We start from the raw sequence: 6,000 nt of genomic DNA, 5'->3' as shown, positions 1-6,000 counted from the left end.
GAGAGAGACAGAGAGAGAGACAGAGAGAGACAGAGAGAGAGAGACAGAGAGAGAGAGAGAGAGAGAGAGAGAGAGAGAGAGAGAAAGAGAGAGAGAGACACAGACAGACAGAGATCTACATGAGGGGAAAGTCTCCAGGATGTTATCTAGTTGCAAGGATAAAGAGAGCCGCAAAACCAATGCCAGGGGAGTGCCAGAGTAGGCCCAGATGGGAAGGATTTCATTTACAGTATGGCCATAGTGCTGGCAGAGGAGAAGAGGCAGTGAAAAGTGTTAGATGGCTGTTCCCTAGTTTAACAAAGTATTTTTGTCAATTTAATGCTATACTCAGTTGTTTTTACCTGATGAAAGAGAATGAGTGCTCTTAATTTTGGCATCTTGGGACAAAGTCCAGTTTATCTCACCTTAGTTGTAGCCTAGCCATTCAAAGAGGTGTCTCCGTGATGAGCACTTTGATATTCCCATACAAAAGATCGGGAGACTCCAGGGAAGGAAGAGATCTTGGTTCTAGTTTGAGTTCTGATACAACTTTCTCTATGACCTTTGTCAAGTCACTTTACCTCTCTAGGCCTCAATTTCCTCTTTTGTAAGAGGAAGTATTGGACTAGATGATTTCTGAGGTCTTATCCAGCTCTAAATCTATGATCTGGGACTTTGTTAGTGGCTTAGAAGGATCAACATACCTGTTACTGAGACAGAATTAGAGTGAGGGTGGCAGGAAAAAACAGTTGAAGATTCACCCATGATTCTTGGAGAAAATGTAGTTCGTGACCAGTCTATAAGCCTATGAGTACAGCCTTTGAGGAAGAGGGAGAGCATGTTGTCTCTACAAACCTATTTTTCCACAATTAATAAAATAGCATCAACTTCTTGTGAAGGGGTTTTTAAGCAAACAGCCAATATCAGAATAATTCATAAGTAAAATTCTTTTCCAGGTATGATTAGGCCACTCTCATATACACAATCCTTCAATGTCTTCATTGCTATGGAATGAATTACTAATTACTCATCTGGGTATTTAAGACTTGCCACAGTCTGCCTATAATATGTCAGTGTGGCTTTATGTTATACTTTTCCCCTAACTGGACTCCAAACTTAACATGTCATTTCTTGCCCCAGTGCATTTGCTCAGGTTATTTCCAGTCCTTGGAATTCACCCCTCCTCTTCTTTCCCCATTTCAGAATCCTTCCTTTTCTTTAAAGGATCAGGGCATGTGGTTAGCTCCTTAAAGAAGCATTTCCTGATCCCTTTAGGTGAAAGTGCTCTCTCCCTCTTTACTTTGGTCACACTAGACACTGTATTATGCTTATCTGTTCTAAAAAATCACTAAGAATATAAGCTTCTTGAGGCAAGGAACCATGCTTTTTTATCTTTATATCTCTGTCTACAAGTATAGTACCTTGTACTAGCTGGTTCTTGGCAAATGATTTTTTCTTGAATTCATCTCTCTGCCTCATCGCGAAGTGGAGGCGATCCTGAGTTACTGAAAGCTCCACTGGGGAACACAAGCTCTGGCTGGTCTTATTAAGCTGAAAAAGTTTCAAATACAGGTTTGGTACTGGACTGTGTGTCATGTAAGGATCTAAGTCTGGAGGGGGTCATCACTGCATATTTTAAAGGATAATGAACCTTTGGCCACAGGAACTCTCAGAGACCTACCAAGTTACAGAAGTGTTATGATAATAATAATAGTAACAAAGTCAACAATAGTTAACATTTATAATAGTACTTTAAGGTTAACAAACATTTCACAAATATCATCTCACTTTATCCTTACAACAACTCTGGGGGATAAGTAATGTTATGATCTCCATTTTATAATCTGAGACACCATCAGTTAAGTGACTTGCCCAGGGTCACATAGATCTTTAACAGCTGAGGCTGGATCTGAACTCAAGCCTTCCTCACTTCAAGTCCAGTTCATGGTGATGCCTAGCTACCTCTCTACCATTTGGAAGCAGCATCCACAATGCAAAAACCATGGGTCCCTAAATTCTTGAATCAATAGATGCTGGAATCAATAGAACTGGAAGGGACTTCAAATGTCTTCTCATCTAACTCCTTTATCCAACTAAGGAAAATGGAGATCCAAAAAATTAAGTTACTTCCTCAAGTTTCAGAGGTGGGACTTGAACCTCTGAATCCAAAGTCTATGATCTTTCCTTTATATTACGTGTCTTCTCCACTATGAGATCCAATATGTATCTGTGCTGTGACAGTGAATCCAAATCCTTTCTCCCTTTATGTCTGTTTGACTATGAGGGGGCAGCTTTAAAGTCAAGAATAACTGATTCAAGTCCTTCCTCCATAAAGACTGGCTGGTGAGTGTGGTCTATTTGCTTAACCTCTCAGTGTTCCACTAATGCTAGAGGTTATAGAAGACTATCTGATGTGTAGTAGTGGAGGGAAATCTCTTCATGTCCTGTTCCCTACACTGATAACATTGTAAATCTATACAAAAGAAAAAAACAGAGGTCTAGCCAGAGAAGGTATTAACCTGGATAGGAGGTAGGAGGGTTGACCTTTTACAAAACAACTCTATGGTCTCAAGTACAGGAATAGTGCTTTGTACAAATTAGATGTATAATAAATGTTTTTAAAACTGAACATAGACCACGTTTTTCTCCCTTTTTACCTAGTAAGGCTTGTGTAAAATCTGAGAATGGACTAAAATTACAATTTTAATAAAAGAAAGGCAAAATGATGCAGCTGAAAAGAGGAGATGCTGATCAGATTGAATAAAATATCTTTATTTGAATTGAAAAAATATGAAAGAGCTACTTTGGGTATATATGTACATATATTCACATACATACATACATATATACATACACACATTTTGGTGCAATTATTTCCCAGTGTCAGCTTCTATGAGTGGACAGCTTATATTTGGATTAGTATGGCAGTACCTTGTATGATTTGGGATAGAGGAAGATCAAAGGCTTATAGACTACTCAGAAATCTAATGCTAATATATCCTGAACAATTTCTTCAATAAGAGAATCAGACAGTACTAAACATGGTAAGCATGAAATAATATCACAAAAAATGAAATTGACTGTCTGCTAACAGGAGATGATTACTTATTCTCTGAAGACTAATTTATGAACTAGTAAAGCAAAGGTCAAAATCATCACAAACAAGAAAAAAAAGGATAATGATGAAGGAAAGACATTGCATGCAATTATAACAGCTGTTCCCTGAGCTAACCACATTAGATGGAAAGTAGAAAATAGAGAAAGGAACTGGCTTTGACTTCAATTATTACCATTTCCTTTAGACCTTTAACTGTTATAACTCAATCACCACATTGAGGAGGCCAAAAGAGCTCAGAAAACAGTTTACCCAGCCAACACTAGATTTCTTTGCCAAACAGAGAGAAGTGGCAGCCAACACTAGACTAGGTTTTGAATAGAAACTCAATTTGTAAAATGAGGAGGCTGGGCAAAGAGCACAAATACTACGACCTCACAAAAGAATGAAAGGTGGTAGAAGAGAAAATGAGTTTGCAAAAAAGCACAGCATAAAGACCTAAGAGCATTTAGAGCTGAAATGGAGGGTAGAAAGTGGCAGAAACAAATAGGAGAAAAAAAGGAAACAGGTACATTTTAAACATTGTTGACTATGGTCTTTAACTTCAGTTCTGTTTAGGAATGTTGGAGTTGCCACATTTTCCAGAGACACTGGACCCAGAGCATGCAGGTGGCCCTGAATGTGTCAAGTATAAAAGACTGCCACTCCCATCCCTCTCCCACCAAACTGACATAATGTATTGTTTGCATACCAAAATGGACTCCCACTGTGTCCTTGGGAGTCAAGACAGGTGCCAATCAGTCTGCACTCATCTGAAAAACTGCTTGTACAGCTAGGACCCTTGTAGGTAAGCAGACCATTCTATCTTCATAGTCTATCATTTTCTCAAAGGAAAAGCATGCCTGCCACTTTGGCCATCACCTTGCTCCTCCCCTTTGGGAGGGTTTTTTCCTTTTTCCCTCCTCTACTGCACCTTTCCTCCTCCCATGTCATGCTCCTTTAGGTAAGGATTTCTGGTTTCTCCTCTACCCTTTGTCTTACTGTCATAAACATGCAAACTTCTGTATGGACTGTGAACTCTTTGGGTTCCATATGTATGTTCATTTCTCTTGTAATAAACCTAGTTTTCATGTAAATTTCATAAAGTTGTGATTGCCTGTTAATAATATACAATATGCTCTATGAAGAAGTGGGAATTAAACTCAAGGAAATTAAGTAAAAAAGATGTAAAAAAGAGCTTCATTCTTGAGCTTTCATGATTTTGAAAATGTTAAGGGAATCAAAAATTCAGCATATCTGAAAGATGGTGGAAGGCTCCAAGTGGTTGGAAAACTCATAAAAGGTTTGTTTCTACAGGATTGTGAGCAAGAAAACATAAGAAACTGCTGACCATGATGTCTACTTTCTGATCTGTATGAAATCTTTATGAAACGGATCTGTAAATGTGAACAGGCTGGACTAGATGGCCTTTGTATGCAGTCTCTTCTTGCTTCAGAGCAACAATCCTATGACCTACACAGGTACAAAAGATATCTTTGATGAAAATATGATAAGGGAACAGAAAGGCTTTTGCAATGATTTTCTAAGAAAGACCACTTATTTATAGTCAAATAACAAATAGAAATGAGAAGAGAATAAAGACTGTGTTATATTTATTGAGTGCTATTTATAAAAAACAAACTTTAACTCAGTAGACCAAAATGCATCCAAAGTGTCTCCTATGAATATAGTAAAATCACGTATGCCTTTTTGATAAATGTAACCACAGAGATAGATTTGTTCAATAAATCACTGAATATCAGTATCAAATTAGGCAGAAAAACAAGGAGATGTATGTTCACCAAAGCTATCTACCGCCATCATGGATGATGCCCTGCATAGAGTCCAAATGGAAGAAGGATTCCTTCCCTCTTGAAGGTGAAGTCCTTCAGAGACTTCTGTTTGGGGATGATATAGTGTTGAACCCATCAGTACTTGGAATAACTACAGGGCTAGCTCACTGAGATCCTTGGCCATTCAAAAGAGATAGGTTTAATGATTCCTACAGGAAAAACCAAATGGAGGAAGAATGCTTATAGTCTCAGGCTATCGTGTGCAGCTGGAAGCCCCATCTGCTGGGTTAGTTTATCAGTATATCTGGCTTGAATAGCCATTACAGATAGAAAATTGTCTGGGCTTAGAATTGAACAGGAGGAAGAGAACAAACTGGACTATCTTTGAGAAATGAAGCATCACTTTCAATAATTCCTAGCTGTCACCTGACACAGAAATTCACCTTTAGGTCATTGGGTAAGGCTGAGTGGTCTGTGAATCATGGAACACCATAATCTCCAAAGAATCAAAAATGTGGGTAATTCACAGGACAAAGGAAATTTGCAAGGTGGGTATAAGTAGGCTGTAGCATATTACCAATTATGCAAAATTATGCAAAAATTAATGTAAATATATCACCCAGGAAACGTACGATCAGAAAAGGCGATGCATCAGTCAATGGTGTCAAAAGGAAACAGAAACAGATCCTGGCAGCCTGCATATTGACTTAGAAAACCACAAATTAACCTTCTCTATGTTGTATTATATTTGGGCTGTGATTCTGACACCTCTAGCCTTGGTCACATATCAAGAGCAAAGGATGAACACACCACCTCCATTGGTACCCAACAAATTCCAAAAGACTGAAAAAATGGCCTCTAGCACAATGGGTAGCTCATCTATGGAGGATTTCGGGGACAACATGGACAAAAATGACATAAAACGAGAAGGCCAGGATACATGGCTTTGTATTGTGAGTGCACACAGTAGGTGCTAAAGAGATGTTTGTTGAACTGAAGTGAAATGGAGGTACTAAAGAGATCATAGATCCATTGAAGTATTACATTTTACCATTGTAATATTTTACATCTGTAGGTTCTTGGTTTTTGTTAAATGTGTATCAGAGATGCAGTATTAGTACATTAGAAAGAGTG

General features: G+C 38.3%; 1 protein-coding gene across 22 annotated transcripts in view; it reads right to left on the bottom strand.

Annotated features, from left to right (window-relative positions):
• The window catches only part of ATP10B (ATPase phospholipid transporting 10B (putative)), a 326,335-nt gene that overhangs the window by 89,096 nt on the left and 231,239 nt on the right, over window positions 1-6,000 (bottom strand). The window lies entirely within an intron of this gene.

Source organism: Petaurus breviceps, unplaced genomic scaffold, assembly GCF_028583685.1.
Source record: "Petaurus breviceps papuanus isolate PSGF00001 unplaced genomic scaffold, PetGlider_PUasm1.0 551, whole genome shotgun sequence".
Lineage (NCBI taxonomy): Eukaryota > Metazoa > Chordata > Mammalia > Diprotodontia > Petauridae > Petaurus > Petaurus breviceps.
The sequence above is the reverse complement of the archived record's forward strand: the minus strand, read 5'-3'. Positions and strand labels throughout refer to the sequence as shown.